Here is a 25181-nt window from a genome sequence, read left to right as displayed (position 1 = left end):
TGGTCTACATAGAAGGATTTTTTCTAAACCACACTTTCGGGTCTATATTTGGGGTTTTAGGTGGAATATTCCTTTTAACCAGCCCCTCAGGTCTCTTTGAGGATTTTGGATGGAATACTCCAACATTTTAGGTGCATGTCCAAGGATTTTTGGTGGAATGTTCCTTTAAGGTGGATGTGTGAGGACCTTGTAGGTGGAATACTTCCTGAAACCAACCTTTTAAGTCAACATTCAAAGATTTAAGGTGGAATATTCCTTTAAACCAACCTAAATTTCATGTTTTGATCATTATCAAGTGAGAAACCTCAATCCAGACTCCTCATAATGACGTTTGAGATTTGTGCTGCTGTTATTTGTTTACTCCAGACTAAACAACAAAAATCCACAACTGTAATTTTATTTCAGGACTCTGTTATTAAATGTCAAAACAATCCATGTGACTCTAAAAACTCAACAGCTTTACAAACTCTAAGATTAAACTCTCCACAAGGATCCAAAATAAGTTGGACTTATACATGAGAGCTTCAATTATTCTTCATCTACTTCCTGAAAAGTTTGGTCAATAAAAAAGACAAAAACTAACATTTTCAGCTGAACTAAAGACAGATTTTGTGATTTTTCTGCTCACATGTTGTGTTGTAAACTTACTCTTTCAAATAAATAGCCTCCTAACCCCCTGGAAACCAGCGTTTGTCCTGTTTTTGTGTTGCTCCTCGGCGACCCTAGACAACCCGGTCCTAATGTTTTTTGAGCAACACACCATACTATGACGTTTTTACAATGATGGTTCTACTATGGAACCAGTTTGACATGTTCAGGTGTTCTTTGTGTGAAAACTCAGAGATTTCAGGTATCAGAAGGTGGTTTTCAACTTTCTTTAACTTTCTGCTTCAACTTTAAACTAAATTTACTTGACTAACCCCGCCCTCTGGACTTCCAGTAAGCTGTGTTCCTATTGGCTGTCCAGGTGGCTGCTTGGTGTTATCAGGAACACCTGAGCAGCTCAGTCTCTTCCTGCTTTATTTAGCTGCAGACAAACATTTCCTCTGTTTCTATTCACCACTGAATCGGGTTTGGCTCCATTGCTTTAGTTTGTTCTTTATAGACGTTGGCTTGCAGCTTCCAGCAGTAAAATCATCTTTAATGTGTTTCTTGGTGTGTTTTAGGGCTTTGTACTGGATAGTTGTCTTGGTAAATGTGGTTCTTTAGCCACAGTTAGCACATGGTGCTAATGTGTGCAGTGATTAGTGGATTTGGTGCAGGTGAGTTGTATCTTTATCTTGGCTGTAGTGAGTCTTTAGAGGTGTTTGGTCAGACACATTCTGTATTCTTGCTTGAGAACCAACGTTGGTTGTCCAGAAGGTAAGAGTTACTGTCCTGATTCTCTGTTCTCAGAGGTTCTCTGGTAGGCTGCAGGAGACTTTAGCATTTGGGTTGTGCTAGTTTGGTTTTTGTACGGTTTAATTTGGACGACTATCTTGAGGCCCCTCCATGTGGTTTAGTGAGGTTTTCTGCGACAGTTCTACAAAGCAACCTGCAGCAGAAGAGACGTTGAGAGTTTTTAGGAAGTTCTGGAGACCAGACTTTAGAGCAGCAGAAACATTTGTCAGCAGTTTGAGCAGGAGAAGGTGAGCTTCAGAGTAGAAATGAGATTGAAACCTTCTTGATCCATGTGGTGAGGTCCTGTACCAAGAGTTTGAGAAGGTTGTGAAGAGTCTGTAGTTCTTTGGTCTGAAAGCACAAGAAGAGTCGACTCATTAAAGGAGAAAACAGGAGATATTGTTGGTTCTTCTGTTGCTCTGCAGTTTCCTTAGACTGAATATCAAGTTTATTTTTTAAATGATTTACCATGTGAGTCCAAGAAGACTTCAATAAACTCCCTCCATCCCCTGGACACCACATATTTTATTACGATGTTAAATTTTTTTTTTTTTTTAAATATGTTTTTGAGTTTTGATCATAGTTTTAGCAGTTTTTGTCTTTGCTTGTTTAGTTTTGTCATCTGTGTGAAAGGTGCTAAACAAATAAAGTTGAATTGATAAACTGAATAATTGACTAACTCATGACTGTGACAACGGATGTATTTTCATTGTGATTTAAGGGTTTGTTTCATTTATAAGGTTGGGGTTAAAATCTTGACAGAAAAAAAAGATTAAAGAAATAACCTACATTAAAAAAAAAGCAATTAAATCAAAGCAAACAACATTTAATACAATTAAACTTTTAAAAAGAAAATTAAACATTGAATACAATTAAATTATATTAAAAAGACAAAATATTTAATTAGATAATTAAACAGATACGAAACGTAATTATGAAATTAAACAATTTTTTTAAAAACAAAAATATTAAACGTTAAAGATGAAATATTTTAGATAATTAAACATTTAAAAATACAATTAAGAAGAATATTAAACATTTAAAAAATACAAAACATTTAATTAGATTATTAAACCTTTAAAAAGACAAAACATTTAATCAAAAATGTTTAATTAGAAAATTAAATCTTAAATAAAACTTTAAATAGGAATTAAACAGAAAATACAATGAAGCATTTAAAAAGAAAATGAAACATTAAAAGGTGGTAAAACATTTAAAAAGAAAAACCTTAAAGATGTCATCGAAAAATTAAACACTGGGAAACAAAAAGAAATTTTCAAACAAGCCGATAAAACATTTGAAAAAACAAACATTAAAAAGACAAAACATTTTGAAATCAAATCAGACATGAGAAAAGAATAAAAGGTGAGAAAAGAGCAAAACTAAACATTTAAGAAGAATCAAACTAAAGACAAAACATTTGAAAAGACACCAGTTAAACTTTAGAAGATCAAATTAAATAGAAGAAACAATAAAATGATCAAAAGAGCAAAAACAGATAAAGGTCTGAAAGCGTTTTCTAGTCTGAAATGAAAACATCAAGTTGTTTCTTCAAACATTTCCTCTTTCTATGTTCTTGGTTTGATTGTAGACAGATTTACTAAGTGTTCATTTCAGAAAACTGCTTTCCAGATAAAGTCTACTAGTAGTTGAAGGCATCGATCAAACTAATGTTACCTTCTGATCTCCACAAACTTTACTGTTCAGTGAAGAGAATCAAAGTTTGTTGAGGATTTCTAAAAAACCCACAGAAGAGAAGGTCTGAGAAGAACTCAGATGGATGGTCTAAATGTGAAATCAAGACTCATGGTGACAAGTTTTAAGGCTTCTGTTAACCATGAAGTTCAAACTAACAGAGAAGTACTGAGAAACTTTTAAAACTTCAGTCCTCAGACTGTCTGAAGGTTCAAACTAACAGAGAACTACTCAAGAACTTTTAGGTTTTCAGTCCTCAGACTGTCGAAAGGTTCAAACTAACAGAGAACTACTCAGGAACTTAGAAGATTTCAGTCCTCAGACTGTCTGAAGGTTCAATCTAACAGAGAACTACTGTGGGACTTAGAAAATTTCAGCCCTCAGACTGTGTGAAAGCTCAGGTCCTGAGGACTCGAGAGGTCTGGAGGCTTTGGAAAGTCTTGGAACTGAGGGTTCCACCCTCCAGAACAAAGGCTGAAGTCCAGCCTCCTGAGTAAAACGGTCAAATCGAGACTCAAGTTAAAAAAAAACTTGAAAACGACAAAAAATAGATGATAAATGCGCAAAAAAAAGAAAAATTAGTATCTGAGCGAATAGCTCAGGGGAAAAGAAGACAGACTACCAACTGGAAGGTCGCAGGTTCAAGACCCGCCACTGGCACTTTTCTTTGTTTGTCTTTGTCAGGATTTTGATAAAATTTAAGAAGTGTCTGGTCTTGAACCGGCGACCTGCAGCTCCATAGGCAAATCCTTAACTCACTGAGCTACAGATCAGATGAAAAGAAATAAATTCGTCGTCCCTTTGGCATCGTAGTTCCTGAAGTGACCACATGGGCGGAGCCAAGGTGGAGTCAGGGCGGAGAGTAGGCGGGAAGGTGGGTGGCGGCCTCCCCCCTCTAGTCCCCCACCTCCCCCCACCCCCCACCACACCTTCCCCCGCCCGACAAGTTCTTCGAGTCGCCACGAGTTCTTCGAGTCTCCACAGGTTTTCCCGAGTTTCTGGAGTTTCCACCAGGTCAGAGGCAGAACAAGTTGTCATGAAGAGGTGCTGAAGTTGGCCAGGATGGACTGACTTTTTACAGCGACTAGAAGAAAGACGACTAGAAGAGCAGGTCTTTAACCACCATCCATAAAATCCACGGAGTCGCTCCAGAGAAATGAAGGGAGGTCAACTTTTATCAACCTCCATCCAGATGTTCAACTTTATATCTTTACTTGGACATTTTTAGCACCACAAACCTTTAGTATCACACTTTATTATCCTTTATTAGGACTTTAATGGAATCTACCAGCAGATTTAGTTTTTGTTGACAAACTTTATTCTCTTCCTTCTATTTGACCTCACGTTTATTAGTTTTAGTGGAGAAACTTATTTTAATTGTCCATTAGTCTCTTAAAAACCAAATAATAAATTGGATTAGTCAAGAGTTTTAAATTTCTTACTTTGTCATATTTTAAATATGACAAAACAATATAAAAATAAAGTGTCTTGAGACAATTTGACCTGTAATTGATGTTATATAAATAAAATTGAATTAAAATTGTATGTATCTCGTAATGTTGGAGTAATTCAGCCATATATGTTGGAAAACACATTTTCTTTGTCCATTAATCTGTTGATTGTTTTCTCCACTAATTCATTTCTTGTTTACAAAATGTCAAACCCAAATATATTCAGTTTACTGTCATAAAAACCAAAAAGATTTACATTCATGATGCAGGAATCAGGCAGTTTTTCACTTTTTATCTTAGTTTAGTCAGAAAGATAGTTGATAATGTGTGAATTGTTGCAGCTTGTGAGCCGTAAAAGGTTTTAATCTTTGGGGCCGAGTGCCAAAAACATTTAGAAACCAACATCAACAAAACACTCAACAAGGATTTGAACATCATTAAAGGGAAATCCAACTTTTGCATGACAATGTCTAATTAAAGGACATTTATTTCCAACGTAAATGTGTGATATTCATCCTCTGGAGCTTTCTCTTCACATCGTCTTCCACCTGGACTGCTTTGGTCGGGAGCATGTGCAACAAACATTTGAAAAACTGCACTTTAACATCAATGAATGACACTGAAGTTTAATCTCTACATAAATGAGACTGAGTCTGGATGTGCTGCTCTGTCATTAACTCCTACGTTTAGGGAAAGTGAACAGAAAAGAGGACAGTTCAGATAAGACTTGAGAATGCGCCTATTTTGAACAAACATCTCAGACTTTCTAAGCTTCAGCACCTCTAGCAAGATATTTTAACAACAAGCAACTCAAGAGATCCAGAAGTTGGAGAGAGTTAGCTTTAGCTGAGCCAAAGAACATGTGGGACGCTAACCTAGCAAACATTTCAGACTTTTCTCTGTGAATTCTGAGAAATTATTTCCTATTCAATGACAGAGCTACACATCTTAACTCAGTCTCATTAAAACAGACTCTAATTCAGTGTCATCCATCCATATTAAAGTGAAGTTACCTAAAATGTTTGATGCATGAGCTCCAACAAAACCTGTCCAGGTAGAAGGCCACTTTGACAAACAGGAAGTGGAAGATCCCAAGCAGATTTATAGAAGGGGGAACCAGACTGTACTAAGTGTGGTCCAGTATAGAGGGGTGTTTTGTGGGTTTTTAAGGCTGATAATGATTATTAGTGAGACATTTGGAGTAGATATTCATTTGCAGTAAATGAAAGTATTTAAAATCTTGGAGTTAAACTTAGAAGAACACAAACTCTAACAGAAAACTTTGACACGTTTTTGTTTTGTTTACAGATGTTAAGTTAAAGGAGCTTTATTTGTGATGAATAACCAATCAAATCACTCCAGAAGACAAAGCAACCACAGGTAGACAAAGGTTCAGAGCCAAAGTAGCGCCCTTTTTAAATTTATTTATTACCGTAAATCAGTAAAAAATAAAATACTGATAATCAGTAAATCAGTCAGCCAACAATTACTACAATTCTACAATGTATGTCTCTTTCCTTTGACTTGTTATTTGTACAATATACGATGGCGTTTTTTCATACCAAAGGCTATGATGTTTTCTAAGAGACATACCATGCTACTCTGTTTGTTCTGGCTCTGGGCTGCTGCACTCCTCCTCTGTTGTTTTCTGGATTGTACTCAGCTGCATGCCTTCGTCCACCAGGCCTCCGTTGACTCGTCCCGCCTGCCGTCTCTGGAGCTGAAGCTGGATTGGAACAGACCAAAGTACAGTCCAATCACGATGCCAGCTGCCTCTCAAAAGGCTCCTTCATCTGGCAGGTGGCAGCACTTCTTCTGAGGGGAAGCTGAGCTGGCCCAGCAGAACTTTGGAGATGTGTTCCAGTGGTTGGTGGATGTGTGGGGAGATAGAGAGGGACCTTTGAGTTGTTCAGAAAGGAAAACAGGGAACCCATCGGTAGTTTTAGTTTAGGCTGCTACTGCGGTGTGTTTTTGGGTTTTAAGAGGTGAACAGGAAGAGTTTTTTTCGTATTGATCTTGTACTTTGTTCCTGGTTGGAATGCCCATCAATGTCAACAGGAAGTTCACTTTTAGTTCTGTTTATTTATTTTTATTTTACTAACACCCATTTGCTTTTAACCCCCTCACATGTTGTGTTGTTGTAAACTTACTCTTTCAAATAAATACTCGTCTAACCCTCTGGAAACCAGCGTTTGGACTGTTTTTGTGTTGCTCCTCACCTACTTCAGACAGCCAGGACATAACGTTTTGTGGACTAAAGGCTATACTATGACGTTTTTTGAGCGACATGCTATACTATGACGTTTGTTGGACGACATGCTATACTATGACGTTTTAAGGGCGACATGCTATACTATGACGTTTTTTGGATCAAAGGCTATACGATGACGTTATTGAGCGACATGCTATACTACGAAGTTTTTTGAGTGACATGCTATGACTTTTTTTGTATGACATGCTACACTATGATGTTTCTTGGACGACAGGCTATACGATGACGTTTTATGAGCGACATGCTATACTATGGCGTTTACTGGACCAAAGGCTATACGATGACGTTTTTAGAGCGACATGCTATACTATGGAGTTTTTTTGCGCCAAAATCCATGATGATGTTTTTTTTCAAAGAATACCTTTCTGGAGTGTTTTTCACAGCCTACTTTACATTATTTCATCATATGGCACGTTTTTACAACATGTTGAAAAATCACATTTTTTTGTCGACATAGTATACTATGATGTTTTTTTGCGCCAAAATCCATGATGATTTTTTTTTTCAAAGAAAACCTTACCATAGTGTTTTTCGTAGCCTGCTTTACATTATTTCATCATATGGCATATTTTCACAACATTGAAAAATCGCATTTTTCGACATAGTATACTACGGCGTTTTTTTGCTCCAAAATTCATGATGATTTTTATTTCAAAGAAAACCTTTCTGGAGTGTTTTTCACGGCCTACTTTACATTATTTCATCATATGGCATGTTTTCACATGTTGAAAAATGACATTTTTCAACATAGTATACTATGGCGTTTTTTTTCTGCCAAAATCCATGATGATTTTGTTTTCAAAGAAAACTTTACCATAGCGTTTTTAATGGCCTCCTTTACATTATTTCATCATATGGCACGTTTTTACAACATGTTGAAAAATTGCATTTTTTTTCGACATAGTATACTATGGCATTTTTTTGCACCAAAATTCATGATGATTTTTTTTCCAAAGAAAACCTTTCTGGAGCGTTTTTCACGGCCTACTTTACATTATTTCATCATATGGCACGCTTTTACAACATGTTGAAAAATCGCATTTTTTTCCTCGACATAGTATACTATGGCGTTTTTTTGCGCTAAAATTCATGATGATTTTTTTTTTTCCAACAAGACCTTTCTGGAGTGTTTTTCGCAGCCTGCTTTACATTATTTCATTTTATGGCACGTTGAAAAACCGCTTTTTTTTTGACATGTTATACAATGCCGTTTTTTGAGCGACATGCTATACTATGACGTTTTTAAGCAACATGCTATACTATGACGTTTTTAGAGCAACATGCTATACTATGGCGTTTTTTGAGCGACATGCTATACTATGACGTTTTTTAAGCAACATGCTATACTATGATGTTTTTTGAGCGACATGCTATTCTATGACGTTTTTAGAGCGACATGCTATGCTATGACGTTTTTTGAGCGATATGCTATTCTATGACGTTTTTTAGAGCGACATGCTATACTATGATGTTTTTTGAGCGACGTGCTACACTGACGTTTTTAGAGTGACATGCTATACTATGAAGTTTTTTAGAGCGACATGCTATATGATGCTTTTTGAGTGACATGCCATACTATGATGTTTTTTAGAGCGACAAGCTATACTGTGACGTTTTTAGAATGACATGCTATACTGTGACGTTTTTAGAGCGACATGCTATACTACGATGTTTTTCAGAGCGACATGCTATACTATGACATTTCTTGAGCAATATGCTATGCTATGATGTTTTTTGGGCGACATGCTATACTATGACGTTTTTTGAGCGACATGCTATACTATGACATTTCTTGAGCAATATGCTATGCTATGATGTTTTTTGGGCGACATGTTATAATATGACATTTTTTGAGCAATATGCTATGCTATGATGTTTTTTGGGGGACATGCTATACTATGACGTTTTTTGGACGACATGCAATACCATGATGTTTTTAGAGTGACATGCTATACTATGACGTTTTTTGGATGACCTGCTATACTATGATGTTTTTAGAGCAACATGCGATACTATGACGTTTTTTGAGCGACATGCTATACTATGACGTTTTTTGAGCGACATGCTATTCTATGACGTTTTTAGAGCGACATGCTATACTATGACGTTCTTTGAACGACATGCTATACTATGACGTTTTTTAGAGCGACATGCTATAATATGACATTTTTTGAGCAATATGCTATGCTATGATGTTTTTTGGGGGACATGCTATACTACGACGTTTTTTGGACGACATGCAATACCATGATGTTTTTAGAGTGACATGCTATACGATGACGTTTTTTGGACGACATGCTATACTATGACGTTTTTTGGACCGAAGGCTATACTGTGACGTTTTTAGAGTGACATGCTATTCTATGATATCTTTTGGACATGCTATACTATGACGTTTTTTGAGCGACATGCTATTCTATAACGTTTTTAGAGCGACATGCTATACTATGACGTTCTTTGAACGACATGCTATACTATGACGTTCTTTGAACGACATGCTATACTATGACGTTTTTTAGAGCGACATGCTATCATATGACATTTTTTGAGCAATATGCTATGCTATGATGTTTTTTGGGGGGACATGCTATACTATGACGTCTTTTGGACGACATGCAATACCATGATGTTTTTAGAGTGACATGCTATACTATGACGTTTTTTGGATGACCTGCTATACTATGATGTTTTTAGAGCAACATGCGATACTATGACGTTTTTTGAGCGACATGCTATACTATGACGTTTTTTGAGCGACATGCTATTCTAAGATATTTTTTGAACGACATGCTATACTGTGACGTTTTTAGAGTGACATGCTATACTATGACATTTTTTGGACGACATGCTATACTATGACGTTTTTTGGACCAAAGGCTATACTGTGATGTTTTTTGGACCAAAGCCTATACCATGGTCTTTATGAGCGACATGCTATTCGATTACGTTTCTTGAGTGAAATGCTATAGTATGACATTTTTTGGATGACATGCTACACTATGACGTTTGTTGGACCGACGGCTATACTATGACGTTTTTAGAGCGACATGCTATACGATGACGTTTTTTGGACGACATGCTATACTATGACGTTTTTTGGACCGAAGGCTATACTGTGACGTTTTTAGAGTGACATGCTATTCTATGATATCTTTTGGACATGCTATACTATGACGTTCTTTGAACGACATGCTATACTATGACGTTTTTTGGACGACATGCTATACTATGATGTTTTTTGGATGACATGCTATACTATGACGTTTTTTAGAGCGACATGCTATACTATGACATTTCTTGAGCAATATGCTATGCTATGACGTTTTTTGGGCGACATGCTATACTATGACGTTTTTTTGGACCAAAGGCTATACTGTGATGTTTTCTGGACCAAAGGCTATACTATGGTGTTTTTTGAGCGACATGCTATACGATGATGATTTTTGAGCGACATGCTATAGTATGACGCTTTTTTGGACGGCGTGCTGTACTATGATGTTTTTAGAGTGACATGCTATACTATGACGTTTTTTGGATGACCTGCTATACTATGATGTTTTTTGAGCAACATGCTATACTATGACGTTTTTAGAGCGACACGCTATACTGTGACGATTTTTTGGACGACATGCTATACTATGACTTTTTTTGGCTGACATGCTGTTCTATGATATTTTTTGGACAACATGCTAAACTGTCACTGTTATGGAGGACATGATATGCTATGAAGTTTTTTGGACGACATGCTATGACATTTTTTGGGCAACATGCTGTTCTATGACGTTTTTTGGACATTTTACTATGCCATTTTTTGGGCGACATGCTGTTCTATGATGTTTTTTTGGACGACATGCTATACTATGACGTTTTTTAGACGACATGCTGTTCTATGATATTTTTTGGATGACATGCTATGAAATTTTTTGGACGACATGCTATACTATGATGTTTTTTGGATGACATTCTATGACATTTTTTGGACGACATGCTATACTATGATGTTTTTTGGACGACATGCTATGACATTTTTTGGGCGCCATGCTGTTCTATGACGTTTTTTGGATGACATGCTATACTATGACGTTTTTTAGACGAAATCATCATTCACACTATGCATCCTCGTACATTCTCAGGTGAAGAATTTGCACAATGTAAACACTTCTGTTACTTTTAAAATTATTTGGTCTATGACATTTACTTTTGATTTGACTTGCAACATCTGCTGTCCATAGACTTGCAATGCAAAAAATTCCTCGTATGTGAACTTGATAATAAAACTGATTCCAATTCTATAATTCTATTTTAACACTAAAAAACCTGTACACTTTATACCGTAGCAAAAAGACAAGACTCCACTATTAAACACAATTCACTACACATAATCAGCTTGACACATCTGATGAATTTTGACAGCTGTTTTCTGAACAAACATCTACAAAGTTGATGTCGACTGTTATTCCACCCACGCTCCTGTTTACTTCTGCTTCACTTAATGATTTAACTCTTTGACCAAAATACTCATTAGAGCTAGAGTCTGGTTACTCAAGAGTTGGCAAGTATGCTAACAATATTTCAATTGCTTAAGTAATATTTCAGTTAATGAAGAAAACATATGTACTAGGAGGGATTTCCTACAAATTATACAAATGATACAATGCTTTACTAAATACCTCAAATATGGATTTATCATAAATTTGTAAACTGGAGCCCCACTTATATGTGAGCTGAAATTATAGTTAGATTATAGTCTGTGCAGAGTGCAAAGCAGCCTTTTACAGCAGTCACCCTGCACCTAAAATAAAGTCTTCACACTGACGTCAAAGGAAATGATTACTTTATTTTAAAGTCTTGTGTTACTCATCTTTGGTACATTGGCACCTACCACCTCTGTGAAACAATTTCCTGAGGAAACATACTCATAGATCAACTGAAATGTAACAAGAACCTGCAGAATAAAAATGGGAGATATTGCGATATGAGTAATGATTTCAATCGGGATGGTAATTTTTGCACATAAAAAATTCAGTGATTTTGCTGTTGTCTGTACTAAACAGAGAATAAGATTTATAGACTGAGGATTTCTGTAGCACCACATTTTAGCTAAAATAGCTTGTTGTGATGCATTCTACCTTTACTAAAAATTGCACCTCCCATAACTTAACAATTGTAGCTGTCATTATTGTAATTTGATTATATTTTGATTCAGTGCTACTAAAAGATTAAAAATACATGTCTGAGGTGACTTAAAAACTGGAACTTTTATATATGTAGTGTTTTCAGGGCAGAGCACTGACATGTCCTGCATTTGCAATAAGGAAACATCAATTTCTGATTCATCTATCGGGCTCCATGCTGACAAAGATTTTTTGCAAGGTTAAAGTGCCAAAAGTGTTTCTCAAGGGAGACTCACCAAATGCTGTCATGTGCTTTATTCAATTCCTTCAAAAAAAAAATGCCACTGAAGAAAGACTTGCTTTTCTAACTCTGTTGCAAAATACATGTGAAAACCTGCTGGCTGTAGCTGCTTCAGATGCTGGTCTTTAGAGAATACTGTCACAGAAACAGAAAAAAGTGTGGATTTTTAAAAAAATTTCTCACCTGTTAGCTGCCCATTAACTTTGCCCATTAACTCTCCGGCTGCTTATATTTTTGTCAAACGCACACTATCGATGCAAAGCTGTAAATGCATATTTGAGAAGTCTGCATGCATAATCCTTCAGTGAAATGACTGCAAAGCAAAGGCAGCCTGGAAGGTGGGACATACTTGAAAAAAAATCTAAATGCTACTGCATACTTTTTTAGTACTAATCTGCAGTTTGGGACAAAGTCTGAGGAAGCATAAAGCATGGCAGCACTTATAACTCTGTGGTACTCGGAGCTGCCAGGGATCTATTGCGAGCTGCTCAGCTGCCTGCATATGGCTGAAACCTGTTACAGGAACCTACCATTGCTGTTCCTCTGCTTCAGCAGCAGTATAAACTTTCAGGTTGGGTGGTGGCTGGCAGACTTAAAAGATTTCTGCTCGATTTATTCAGCGGTGAGGTTTTAAATATAGACCGAGGCGCTCCAGTGCACTGTTGAACTCACGAATAAAGGCTAAATGGACTTGAGACCTAAATGGAATTGGAGAGATTAAGAAAAAAAGCGAGGGAGATTAAAAATGGAAAATGTTGAGCAGGATATGAGAGGAAGCCGAGCTCACTGGTGCTTTCGTGCCTCGCCTGTACTCCAGATGTAAATGAGCAAGTGCGATTCTTTTCAGAGGAAATGAAGCCACACTTGACGGCCACTGACTGACTTTGCACAGTTCTAGCACACCGTAAGCAAACACAAAGATGAGCTGCGACAGGTAGAAGTGCTGGGCTGATAAGGGGGTTTGTGTGTGTTGTGATCAGCGTGATAGGATCTGTGTTAGCCCAGCTCCTTGAAGCAAGACAAACAACTCCTGTTAATTGAATTCCTTTGAAGAAGCACCCCTAAGACAGACATCTCCACGGGCCCCGTTTTGACAAGCTTTCATGCAAGTGTATCGCTTTCACACACCATTTCCTCCCCTGATATCATTGCAACAGTGACCCAGTGGCATATGCCTTGCTCATAAACATTCCCTTTTTTTTTTTTAATGAAGCTGATGGATCATGTAGTAAGTGTCAAAAAAGTGAAGTCGAACCTCTGTTTTTAATTAGCAGAGAAGAAAACTAGCAGTTGTGATGGGAAGATGCTGGAGGGACTGCAGGCTAACAGAGGCAATCATATGATGTGTAGCTCTGCTCTCACATGTCAGCGTACATCCCCGCTGGCTCTGTCGTAGCCTGCATTCATCCGTGGCTCAACATTTACTCATCTGTAACAATAACTTCATTTGAGCTTGCACGTACATCACGATTCAGCCACCAAAGCAGGGAATAAAAAGGCACAAAGAGTGAGAGAGAGAAGAGGCAGCGATTTCATCTCTCTCCACTGGAAGCGTGACACAAAGGACAGCATTGTTGTGGTGTCTTTCTGACCTCTGTGGTTTTGGCGTGACGCTGAGAGTGGAGGAGCGGCTGACTGTAACCCCCTCAACACGAAATGCATGAGCCGGGCCCATCTGACCCACCGCAAGCTCCATGTGACGCGATCAAATCCTGGGCAAAGATCTCTCGAAGAGGAGATGGAGGTTTACTCCACCTGTTCTAAATGACATGCAGAAGGAGTTACACTTAATCACTTGTGCAGACATGAGTTTGCTTGAAGCTCACTGCACAGAAACAGGCAGGTATAAACTCCTTGTATACTCAGCAACAACACTGAAACCACTGACAAGTGAAGTGAACATCATTTATCATCTTGTTACAGTGCAATGTTCTGCTGGGAAAACTCAATTCCTGGCATTCATGTATGTGACTTTGACGCGCACCATCCACCTAAACATTGCTGTAGACCAAGCACCTACCTCGTGGAAAGGATAATGCAGCATGCTACACTTTTACACGGCTCAGGAACAGCTCGAGGAATAGGACCAAGAGCCCAAGGTGCTAAACTAACATCAAAACTTGATCCCAATCTAATCAACAGTGGAATGCCCGAAACAAGCCTGATCCACGGAGGCCCTACCCCACAGGTCACAAGGTCTAAAGGGTCCACTGCCAACAAACCAAGTGTTAGACGGCAAAGGCCCCCAGATTTTATGTTTCGATGGTCCACTGCTGTTTGGCAGCACAAGGGGGACCTACAATGTTTGCAAGACAGTGTATATTGATTTCTACTGACAACCAGAGTCAGATTCCTAATGAACTTGTTTCCTGTCACCAACTTGACTGAAACACTTTGTAACCACAAACCCTTGAGTAGTATTGGTTGATGTTGCAACTACCTATTATTTTCATAATGCACTAATCTGCGAATATATTTTCATTTGTAAAATCACAAAAAAAATTGACAAAAGTTAATCATCAAAAGTCCAAAACCCAAAGATTCGACTGCAAAATTATGACCAAAGTGATATTTGCATTTTTTTCCACGGTTATTCAATGACTTCTGTACCTGCAAATATAGAAATATTTGCAATTAAATAATTAAGTGTCCATTCACATCTCCTGGAATCTAAAATATAAATAAGATTTTACTAAAATGGTCACCCAAATGAAAATCACCAGAGCTGCTTTCACCTTCATGCTGTACAATATGGTGGCAAATTGTACAGCGTCGTTGTTATGGACACAGTATCTTAGTTGATGCTGCACAAGGACTCAGCGAGTTAATATTAGCAACGTTATTCTTCTTTACATTTATTTGCATTCATTGTACCAGAGTTTGTAGTATTTTGTCAGGTGGCTAAACAAGTTAGTTGTGTTGTTTTACCGCACAGACACAAGTCTCCTACGCACTTTGTATATGATTTGTTCTTGCTTAGCATCACTTGCACTAAATCTGAAACACAAACAATGAGTGAAGATCTGTTTTAAAATCACTTTTGAAGCTCCTCACTTCCTGCTCCAGTCATTAGATTTTGCCCATCTGCTGTCTCTCTTACATTGCTCTTCTACATCATCCATAAAATTTTTTGCACAAGTAGCACAGCTGCCCAAAAGTGAAGCAAAACATCTCAGTCGCTCCCTGGTGGCCGTCTGTTAGTTTAGGAAGTGCTTGATTTGATATGCAGCAGAGTTTTCGATGAGCAGAGCACACATTTTAAAACGGTCAATATCACAGTGGATCATGTTCATTTAATTGCAGGAAGCCGAAATTGTGGTCGAGATTAATATTTGATTAATTTTGCAGCCCAACCCAAAAATATCCAAACTACTGTCATAGGTCATCAAGACAACCAGCAAAATACTTTCATTTGAGAGAACAGAACCAGGGAAAAAAGTACTGCTGCAGTTACTGGACAAGATCGAGGTATTGAAAGTTTAAATGCTCAGATTAAGACTGAACAATCAATAATTAATATCCTGAGTCATTTACGAAGCAAATATAGAATGATGACAAACAAAACAAACTAAAGAGTCTCTCTGAAGTCTACTATTAATGGTAAATTGCTCCTAGTATGTCTGTTTATGATCAGTAAAGTGAGCAATTCTTCAGTAACAGAGATAAGAGGTTACATAGAGTTGCAACAGGATGAGGATTAAAGCTTTAAAAATGATGCTGCCACCAGCTCTCTGCACTGGCTACTGCACAGATGCCCAAATCTGTTCAAAATGGCTCCGGCCACAGAGCGTACAGTGACAGACAGTGACCAAAAGGGACATCAGGAGTGATGTAACCATAGCGAACACAATCCACACCTGTACTTCCATGTAGCTGTTTGTTTCCTCTTTCACATTCGAGCACAATGGGATCACAGTGTGTCATTAGTGTACAGTACAATACGCTCTGGCAGAATGAATCAAAGCCGCACAAACATGGTGAATGACGGCCATGTTGCCTGAGTCAGAGGAAGAGCAGGTGTTGTACAGGCTGAATCGGGTCTAAAGTGGATCAATACCAAAGCAAGTTTAAATCACTTCAAGAGGATAGACTGAGGCTATATTCACAGACGATACCAAAGTCCTTTTCATCTCCATCTGGATTCGGATCTACACTAAAATACACGCAGTGATAAACATGTGTTGCACACTGTTTTCATTAGGAAAAACTGGAAAAGAATGGAAAATATTCAGGCATACGTTCAGCTCAACCTTTTAAAAAATATTCTGCAAAATCTTTGGTTCCTAAAGTTGGGGTCATAACATGAGGAAATGGATGAATCTGTTCTATACAGTTGTGTTTATTTTTATGCATTTTTATTCAAAGAAACACTACATACACAACATAATTTGCACTGAAGCATATAGAAATGCTTTAAAGTCTATCTGAGAAGAGAAAATCCAGTCAACACGTTTACCTTGGCACAAGGTGAGAATCATGGGACCCTACATCCACAGGTGTGTGTCCAGTCAATTCAGCTCACCACTGGGGGACTCAGATCAGAATCTACATACGTCTTAAGGATAATCGAAGCAAACAAGCTGCACCTGAACACAGTCGGAGGTGTCAAAGCAAAGAATCAGAATGTTTCAGAGAAATTTCAGTTATTCATTTTTAAAGACTTTGCATGAATTTTGCCATCATGGATTACTGAATGTGGCTTGATGGGGGGAAAAAGCAATTATCTATTACACTGTAATCTGTTTAAACTTTACTAAGTGTGCAAAAGGTGAAGGAATGCTTTCTGTTCAGCATTCTGCACTGTATAATACGATATAACACAGTCCTACAGTGGACAGTACATACTTTGCATTTCTTTGTAAACATGCAATATACAACATTCGTCCAGAGCAGGTTTTCACCACCATATTGAAGAAAGCAAAGTGTCTTGACTCATCATTCTATCAAAGGACATTGTATAGATTTAGGGAGAAAATAAACGTGGAGTTTAGCACAGGAGAAGAAATTGCAGTGTACTTAGTGACACGACTTTGCTGAACTTGGAAACTGAGGACTGAATTAAAGGAGCAATCCGACAGTATTGCACAGCTATGGTTAACACTGTGTGAAAGTGACGTTATATAATCTCTCACAACAGTTGACAAAAATGTGATTTATCCATAACAAAACAAAGTACCGTAAGACGTACAAAAACAAGGCTCTTTCAAAACCTATTGAAAAGTCAGTCTGGCACACATACATCACCTCTGTGTTGATTATTTAAAAAGTTTCAGTCACACCGATCTTCTTGTGAAATAACAATCATAAACTGTCACAGTGTTAAAATACAGCCCACAACACCAGTCATAGCAGTAGAGCAGACCACAGCTGTGTTGGAGGCGTGTCCCACTCAAGATTCCCCTAAAGTATATGACACATGTATAGTCTCCAGTGTTCTTCATGACACCCCCTCAAGTCAGCCGCATATAGACTTACTATTACAACAAAAAGCAAAAATAAAATGCATTTTTCGGGAAAATTAACCCGACTGAAGAGACATATTTAAATCTGGTAACAAGGTGAACAGAGGTTTTCCTAAGAGAACTCACATCAGCTACCACAATCAGATAGAAAATAGAATATATTTCGCAGCGCATAGAGTGACTCTTAACAAAGCCATAAATCAGCAAAAGAACAACAACTAAATAAAACCCCAAGGAGTCCATCTCTATGTCCATGATAATTTTTTCTTAATATGTCTTTTTTTCTAAAGCATTCAGGCCAATTACCCAACAAAACCTGACAATGAATTCTTTCCCTCGGAGTATTGTTAGCTGCCAACAAACACGTATACTCACTTTGTCTTGTGAAACAACAATAACACCAGACAATATGCATATAATTTTCCTGCAAACCCCAATATGTGGGCTGTCCATTGTTTTACAGAATGTATAATTTTACTCTCTAGTAGCATTATCGCCTCACGTTGTAGACAAAAGACAGACGTAGCAACCGTGACTGTAGTTTTGAGGCTTCATTTTTAAAGATCACAAATTAGACCGGCCTTCAATACCCTGCTTTATCATCTGTTTTCCTCTAAATTGGACCATAATTTAATAGATGAACATCATGCTACTTTGAAACAGACTTGAAACTAACAACTGAGACCTATAAAATCATAAAAACCAACAAACAAATCAGGTGAGAAGTAGGGTCAATTTCCAATAGACTTCCACAGAATCAGATTTCTTTTTTTTTTTTTTTTTTTTTTTATATTAACAACCAGCCCCCTGCTGGCTGTTAGAAAGAATGAAGTCTTAAGTCATGTCCGCACTGACTTCACTGTTGAGACCCCGACACTACATCCATCTTTTATATACCGTCTATGGCTAATGATAACAGCTAGCTAGCTAAGATTCATCACATTTGATGTTGTTTACCAGCCCTTTGGTATTTTAGACTTATGTAACTATGTAGTTTGTCTTAAATTAACTTATATTGTATATCATTCATGCAATTTAAAAATGTATTTAGTTGACACCAAACAACGCACAAAAATCTACTGCAAACCCCCTTTTAGAGTGAAATCCAATGTAAGCAGTGAGTTCTCCACTGTTGTGCTCATAAAACAGCCAAGATGGTGCCAGTCACCTCCTTCCCACTCACTGTTTGTCCATTAAAATCAACAGGATGAGCTCGAGATGAACGCAAACAAACATTCTAATGGATAACTCAAAAAGGAAAAAAAATATATATTTATGGACTTCACCTTATAAATTTCCTCAGATCCTTTCGATTTCACTCAGCAAGCTCATACCAATGTAATTTGGAACGCGGTTCTTTGGCAGCGTTTCACCACATTGTAAAAGGAGGAGAAGCCTTTTTTTTTTCAAGCCGTCTGTCTAAATAGACATACACAATAAGCGTGCGAGACTTAACAACGACACTGCATGTCTCGTCCTATTGTATGGCACCAAGAATGAAAAGTAGCAGCTCTTAACTCATAACTCATCCTGACAAGACAAGGGTTGTGTCTGCAAGAAGCTACAAGTCAGACGGGGACATCTGCCATACAGAACGTCACTGCAAAAATGTCTGATTAAACACATTTTTATTTAACGTCTGTAATTTTCTATGATTAATGCCAGCTCCCACCACACATCAAATGATCTAGATTTGTGTGTGTGTGTGTGTGTGTGTGTGTGTGTGTGTGTGTGTGTGTGTGCGTATACAGCTTCTACAAAAAACACTATATTTCACAAAGCACACAGTCTCCTGAGCTCGGTTTCCAAGACTACTACCTCTGAACAGAGATTATCCCTGCAGCATGGGGACCGATCCATCCACAGATAAATATAATGCGCTTCCATACACTGCACCTGCAGCACCTGAACTCAGCAGGCCACAACATCACATGGTTGTGAAATAGGCAGCTTCTTCTTCTTCTTGCTGCAGAAATCTAACACTTAGTGGAGTCAGCGAGCTGAATGTCAGCTGCTGGCACCGCTCAAAACCCAAGGAGACTGGTTTGCTGAAAATAGGCAAAAGAAAGCAGGGGAAATTACAACTCTGCATCACATTACAGAGCCTCCAGTTTCTGCCGTTCTCCCTATAGTGCCACCTAAAATAAATTCATTATGAGTGGCAAGGTTTGCTGTGTGTCACATTTTGTAAATGAGCCTGATTCATTAAGAAACAGTTCGTGAAGTGATGTTGGAAGAGAGAAAGGGTTGGGCGCCTAATGGCAGCGGCCGACAATACAATCAATTACACTAATTTTGCAGACACAACACGCGGAACAAATGGCTGCGGTTCAGACTGTAGTGGTAAAATCCCAATAATCATTATGTGTGATCTTAATAAGTTTCATCAATGCCAATGATCTACAATATTTAACCATTAATCAGTTATTTAGTTATTAATATAGAAGGTAGCTTCTGAGCATTAAGCACATGAACCCCTGTGTATAAAGATGTGCAGGTCACTGTGACCTGTGCCAGCTTGGTATGTTGTTTTTATCACCCCAGCAGGTGCAACTCATTAAGGTGCCCGGCGCTGCCAGCTCTAGTATACACATGTTGCTACTTTTTGTCATTAAAACGGGATGATGATGAGATTGTGACCGAGAGATGCCCTGATGAAGGTCTGATGCACTCTGATGATGCGCTCCTGGGTCAATGTGACCTGGGTCAGTGTAACCCAATGTACCTAAGAAAAGATGATGCACTGTAAAAGATGAATAAAAAAAGGTTGATGAGGATGAGCTTGGAGCCAGAGAAGGGAGGGCTACCTGCACCTGGCGAAACTGCCCATCCCTCATTATTTTTTGGAAAGTACCGAGAAGCCCAGACACTATTAGAATCGAAACCTATGTTATAATGGTAGGAGGCCTGTCACAAAAAGAAGGATGGGCCTGGGGCGTGGAAAGCCCCAGAGCCAAATAGTATAAAAGCCAGTGCATCAGGTAGGGTCTTCAGACATACCCCGGGGTATCTCTCAGTGTGTTTGACCTGTACGTGGAGGAATAAAACACATCTTCTTTGAATCTGAAGATTGACTCTTAGACTCTTTTCTGCCTGTATTGGAGAGACTTAGGCAGTTATTATTTTTGGACTTGTAAACTTTTAGCAGTCAGAACTTAGAGCCAGAACTGAAGAAGCCTCAAGTTGTGAAGACATTTTTCCACAACAAGACCTGGCCAGGTTTATGGGCCGAGGAAATAGATGGAGGGATGCCCTTTATTGTTTTAGAGGGGAATAGAGGTGGCGAGAGTGTTTAACCCCAATTACCAAATAGGAAAGGAGGGAGAAACTGCATTTTACATGAATAAGAAAGATGGTTGTAAATCTCCTCAGCACGGTGCATTTAAACCTGATTAAAATCCAGGAGTTGCGGTGTGAAACTTGTTGAGAACAGAGTATAGTGTTATCACAACAACACACTGATCGTCAGCATGAACACAGTCCAACCTGCATCTTCTTAAAGTTACCAGAGCACCAAGTGAAAACAGAGTCAGTGAATCATGTGAGGTTGTGTCCTTCATCTGACTCCACTGAGCATCAATAGGAGATGCTGCTACTGCTGATGATGATGGGGAAGAGAGAGGAGAGAGATGGGGGGGTGGAGGTATGGTAAACAACCGAGCAGTGACAATCAAAATGCGTCAAGATGCTTTGAAGGCTTAAACCCTCCCGTGTGGTGCTAAACATTTGTTTTTCGGCCAATGACCGTGGATAGCCTACTTGTTTAATTAGGTCCGGGTGCTGTTTCCTTCATCCCAGTTACACACACTAGATGTGTGTGTTTCTTTGGCATTTAAAAAACAGCCGACGCCTCTTCTAGACATCCTCTCGGCACACATACAAGTGTAGCTAGCTAACAGGCTAAGCACGTTCACCAAACGTCAATAATAGTAAACGGAAAAAACTGAGGGGAGGGTACAAAAAAATCAAAGTAATTCATTCGGCTTTGGAAGCAGAAACGAAGCTGAATGATGAGTATAATTAGAAAACAGTGTCACTTACCAGTTCGGACGCGTCTAATGATCCGCAGCGCTGTATTCCATTGCCGTTATAGTGAAATAATTTGACAGTAATACGGACTGCGCTGCTGCGGTGGCCCTGATGTCGCCGTGCTGCTCGTCGTAGCCGCTACGTGTGATGGCATTAGCTCTGCAGGGCCACAATGAACTCGTTGCTGCCTTCACGGCCTGCCGGAAATCTGTAACACATCATATGACACAACGGACCAACAAAAGCGTTTTGGCAACACTGGATATTTATTTGTCTTCTTGAAAAGCCACAGAGAAAAACTGTGTTATTATTAATAGCACAACTCGAGAGTGTTGTGCTTACAGGACAAATGGCGCAGAAATCGCCACAGTTAGCGAATTTATTCAAACTGCAACCCATATTACAACTACAATTACCTGAGCATCATCTTTGCTATCTGTTTAGAACAAATTCAACAGTTTCTGCTCTCACTAGCAAACTTTGTCACTTTTGTTTTTCTTCAATTGCCACACTTTAATGTTCCGAGAGTCCAAAAATCCAGAGCTTTCCAGGAGCAAGCGAAGCATGCATAACGGACCCGGTCCCTTGATTGGCGGGACGTTCGCCCAATCAGAGGGAGAGTGAAGGGTTGAGGGTGGGAACTGAGTGTAAACAGATTTCTAAAATGAATGTGAAGTTCAGAAGGGTTTTATACAAACGTCACGATAAAACAAGTAGGTTCTTGGCTTTTAAGCTTCTAAATGCTTAATGACAAGGCAGAAGGAATTAAATACAGCATGACAATTTTCTGAAATGCCTACTTTTTGTAATACTTGGATGTTTTTTCCTCCCGAGGTAGGGATAAACAGCTGTATGAGCTGCAGGGTTTTGTTTTTCTCCTAACGTTCCGGCACCATCTTGTGTCGTAAAATAAAAAGTTCAGTCACAGCTAAGTTTATTTCTCAAAATTCCTTCAGTTGTTGTTAATGTTGCTGAAGACAACCAATATATATGCAAAAATATTATAACATAAATATGATTTTTCCCACTCTTATAGCCACATGAAACTGTGGAAATGATAGTTTATTTAATTTGTGAAGTCAATTTCAGGCTATACTACACTGCAAAAAGAGCATTTTTTTTAACAGTAAACTTGTAAAGAATTTACAGTTGTTTTCCACATTTTCCCTGTTTTGTTAAATTACAGATATTAACAAGTAAAACCAACGAAAACAGCTCAAAACTGTAATTAACAACAACAACAACAAATCCGTGTATGGTTCGCTCATTTTTGTTTTTCCGTTTCAAAATAAAATGAGAAAAAAAAACAAATAATCGCTTCGTTTTTAGTCAGACTGTGGTCTCTAATTTTATCTCTGGATTCCATCGTTTCTCTCACCATTCATAAAAAATACGTGTTTTTTTTTTTTGTTTTTTTAAATTTCGCCAGCACATTTCTTTTTTATTGTCTGCAGATGATATTTACATGGATATAGACTTCATTAAATAGTGATGCCGACGTCTTTTGGCGAGGTCTTCTTTATCTAGTATCTTTATTTCACACACAGCCAGGTCTGGTCGGGACGAATCTGAGGACGAAACATCCTGATCGCCAGTTAAACTCGAACATCAGCACCAGTAGATGACCAGAATCCCGTCATAAACTGTCGTCCACATGTCGGATCTGACTGTAAAACACACAGAAGTGAAACGTAACATTCTACAGTTAATAAAGTATGGCACTGAAAATAACATCTGTGGTGAACAGAACAAATTCCAGCTCTCTCCAAATCAGCATCAGACACATGATTGATCTTCTTAAACTGTTCTCCAGCAGAACCTCCTGACTCTCATTATAGAACAATGTGGAGCTCCATGATTTCTGCGTGGGTTTTCCACTCTTAAAGAGAATGAAATAGGAAAAGGGCTCGATGACAGCCATTCTTGATGTGTTCATGGTCCAGACCAGCTCTAAACTGTTCTTCCTCGGTGACTTCCGGTGTTGCTACAAAATAAAACAACAGCCGTATTTTGTATTTCGGGTTTAAAAAGCTAGAGCAAAAAAACAACACTGTAGTTTTTTTTTTCATTAGTTAAATAATACATTTCTACATTTAGGTTTTAAAAACGGAAAAACAAAAAAACAGCGTGGTTTATTGTTTTTTTTTAGATTTTATTTTGAAACGGAATAACGAATGAGCGAACCATACACGGATTATTTAAATATCGTGAGTAAAGACCCTATCATTAATTATAGCGATTAGTCTGGCTAATTTAAATATAAGGTTAATACCCTACAGTGAAATTCATTATGGAGATTATTGTGTCTAATTTAGACCTGAAGTTATAACCCTACAAAAATCTTTTTATTTTTAAGTGTAGTATTTTTTGTTTTATGTCTTCATATATTTTATTTAGTTTTGTTTTTTATTTGTTCAATGCAATACCAATAGAGCTAAAGACCAGTGATAAAGTTAACCTTTAAAACCCCCATGTTTGATCCCAGTGCTGACAGTGATTCCACAGAGTCCACAGATACGATGGAGCATAGATCGTTATAAAAAGCAGTCTAGTCTAGTTGTGAGAGCATCTATTGTCTTTGAAAGTAGAGAGAAATCAGGTGTAGGCGTAGACGTGTCTGCAAATCCCTCAAAGCTCAAGACAGTTTTTCTTGATCAGTAGCACAAATTCACAACTTCCACCTCACCTCTGTGAGAAAATTCATGATTTGTGGTGATTCCTCTGAAATAACCTTTGTCTAAAATGCTTATGGCAGATTGAACTGAAGCGTGGGATCGATCCCGGTGTGCCGTCTAGGTCACTAGATTACTAAACTGATTATGTACATGGGAATGAGGAAGGGATTTGAAATACACCTTTAGAGAGGTTGGTTTGTTTTTTGTTGAACCATAGCGATTAGCTTTCTCAATCTTTAACTAGGTACTCATAGCCAAATCTTAATCAGAGAGGTGTTGGATCAAAAAATGCTCATTTGAATAATTTTTCAATAATTAGGCCAGGTCTGATATCACTGACGAATAGGAATTGTTGGTCGATAGGATTACATTCTTTAATAATCTTGTCTTTTATCTTCTGGACGTTTGGTACATTCTTACAGAAAGCAGATTTTTGTCCTCACAATGGCAAATACACAGCAAATGATAACAAGAAAAGCAGTCAGAGCGCAGTACTCCACCAAGGCTGTTCATTCAACCATATGGCATTGTTAGAAATGTAGCTTTTTTTTTTTTTGGTTTAGAAATGCAGCATTTGTTTATTAGTTATCAGACCATAGCCACATATTAAAGTCCATCATAACCGGGATTATTTAGAATCCAGGATGAAGCAGGAAGAGCAGAGAGTAATAGGAGGGAAGAAGAAGCTATCAGTAGGTTAAAATAATCAGATTTTTGTTGCTCTGGAACGGATTTCAGCTCAGTCCACAGAGGTCAGAAGCTGCTGCACCTGTTAAACCTCTGGACTTCAGTGAAGGCAACA

General features: G+C 38.2%; 1 long non-coding RNA gene across 2 annotated transcripts; it reads right to left on the bottom strand.

The window, feature by feature from the left end:
- Nucleotides 1-21890, bottom strand: LOC129349029 (uncharacterized). 2 transcript variants are annotated; one of them, XR_008601821.1, is made up of 2 exons: nucleotides 21717-21890; nucleotides 1-1731 (listed from the first exon to the last, which is right to left on the bottom strand). It is a non-coding gene; the product is annotated as an uncharacterized LOC129349029 (long non-coding RNA). The 2 variants fall into 2 exon arrangements; XR_008601822.1 differs by lacking the exon at nucleotides 21717-21890 and adding an exon at nucleotides 6120-21707.
- Between the last annotated feature and the right edge of the window lie 3291 nt (nucleotides 21891-25181).

The sequence above is a fragment of the Amphiprion ocellaris genome, chromosome 5 (assembly GCF_022539595.1).
Source record: "Amphiprion ocellaris isolate individual 3 ecotype Okinawa chromosome 5, ASM2253959v1, whole genome shotgun sequence".
Classification (NCBI taxonomy): Eukaryota; Metazoa; Chordata; class Actinopteri; family Pomacentridae; genus Amphiprion; species Amphiprion ocellaris.
The sequence above is the reverse complement of the archived record's forward strand: the minus strand, read 5'-3'. Positions and strand labels throughout refer to the sequence as shown.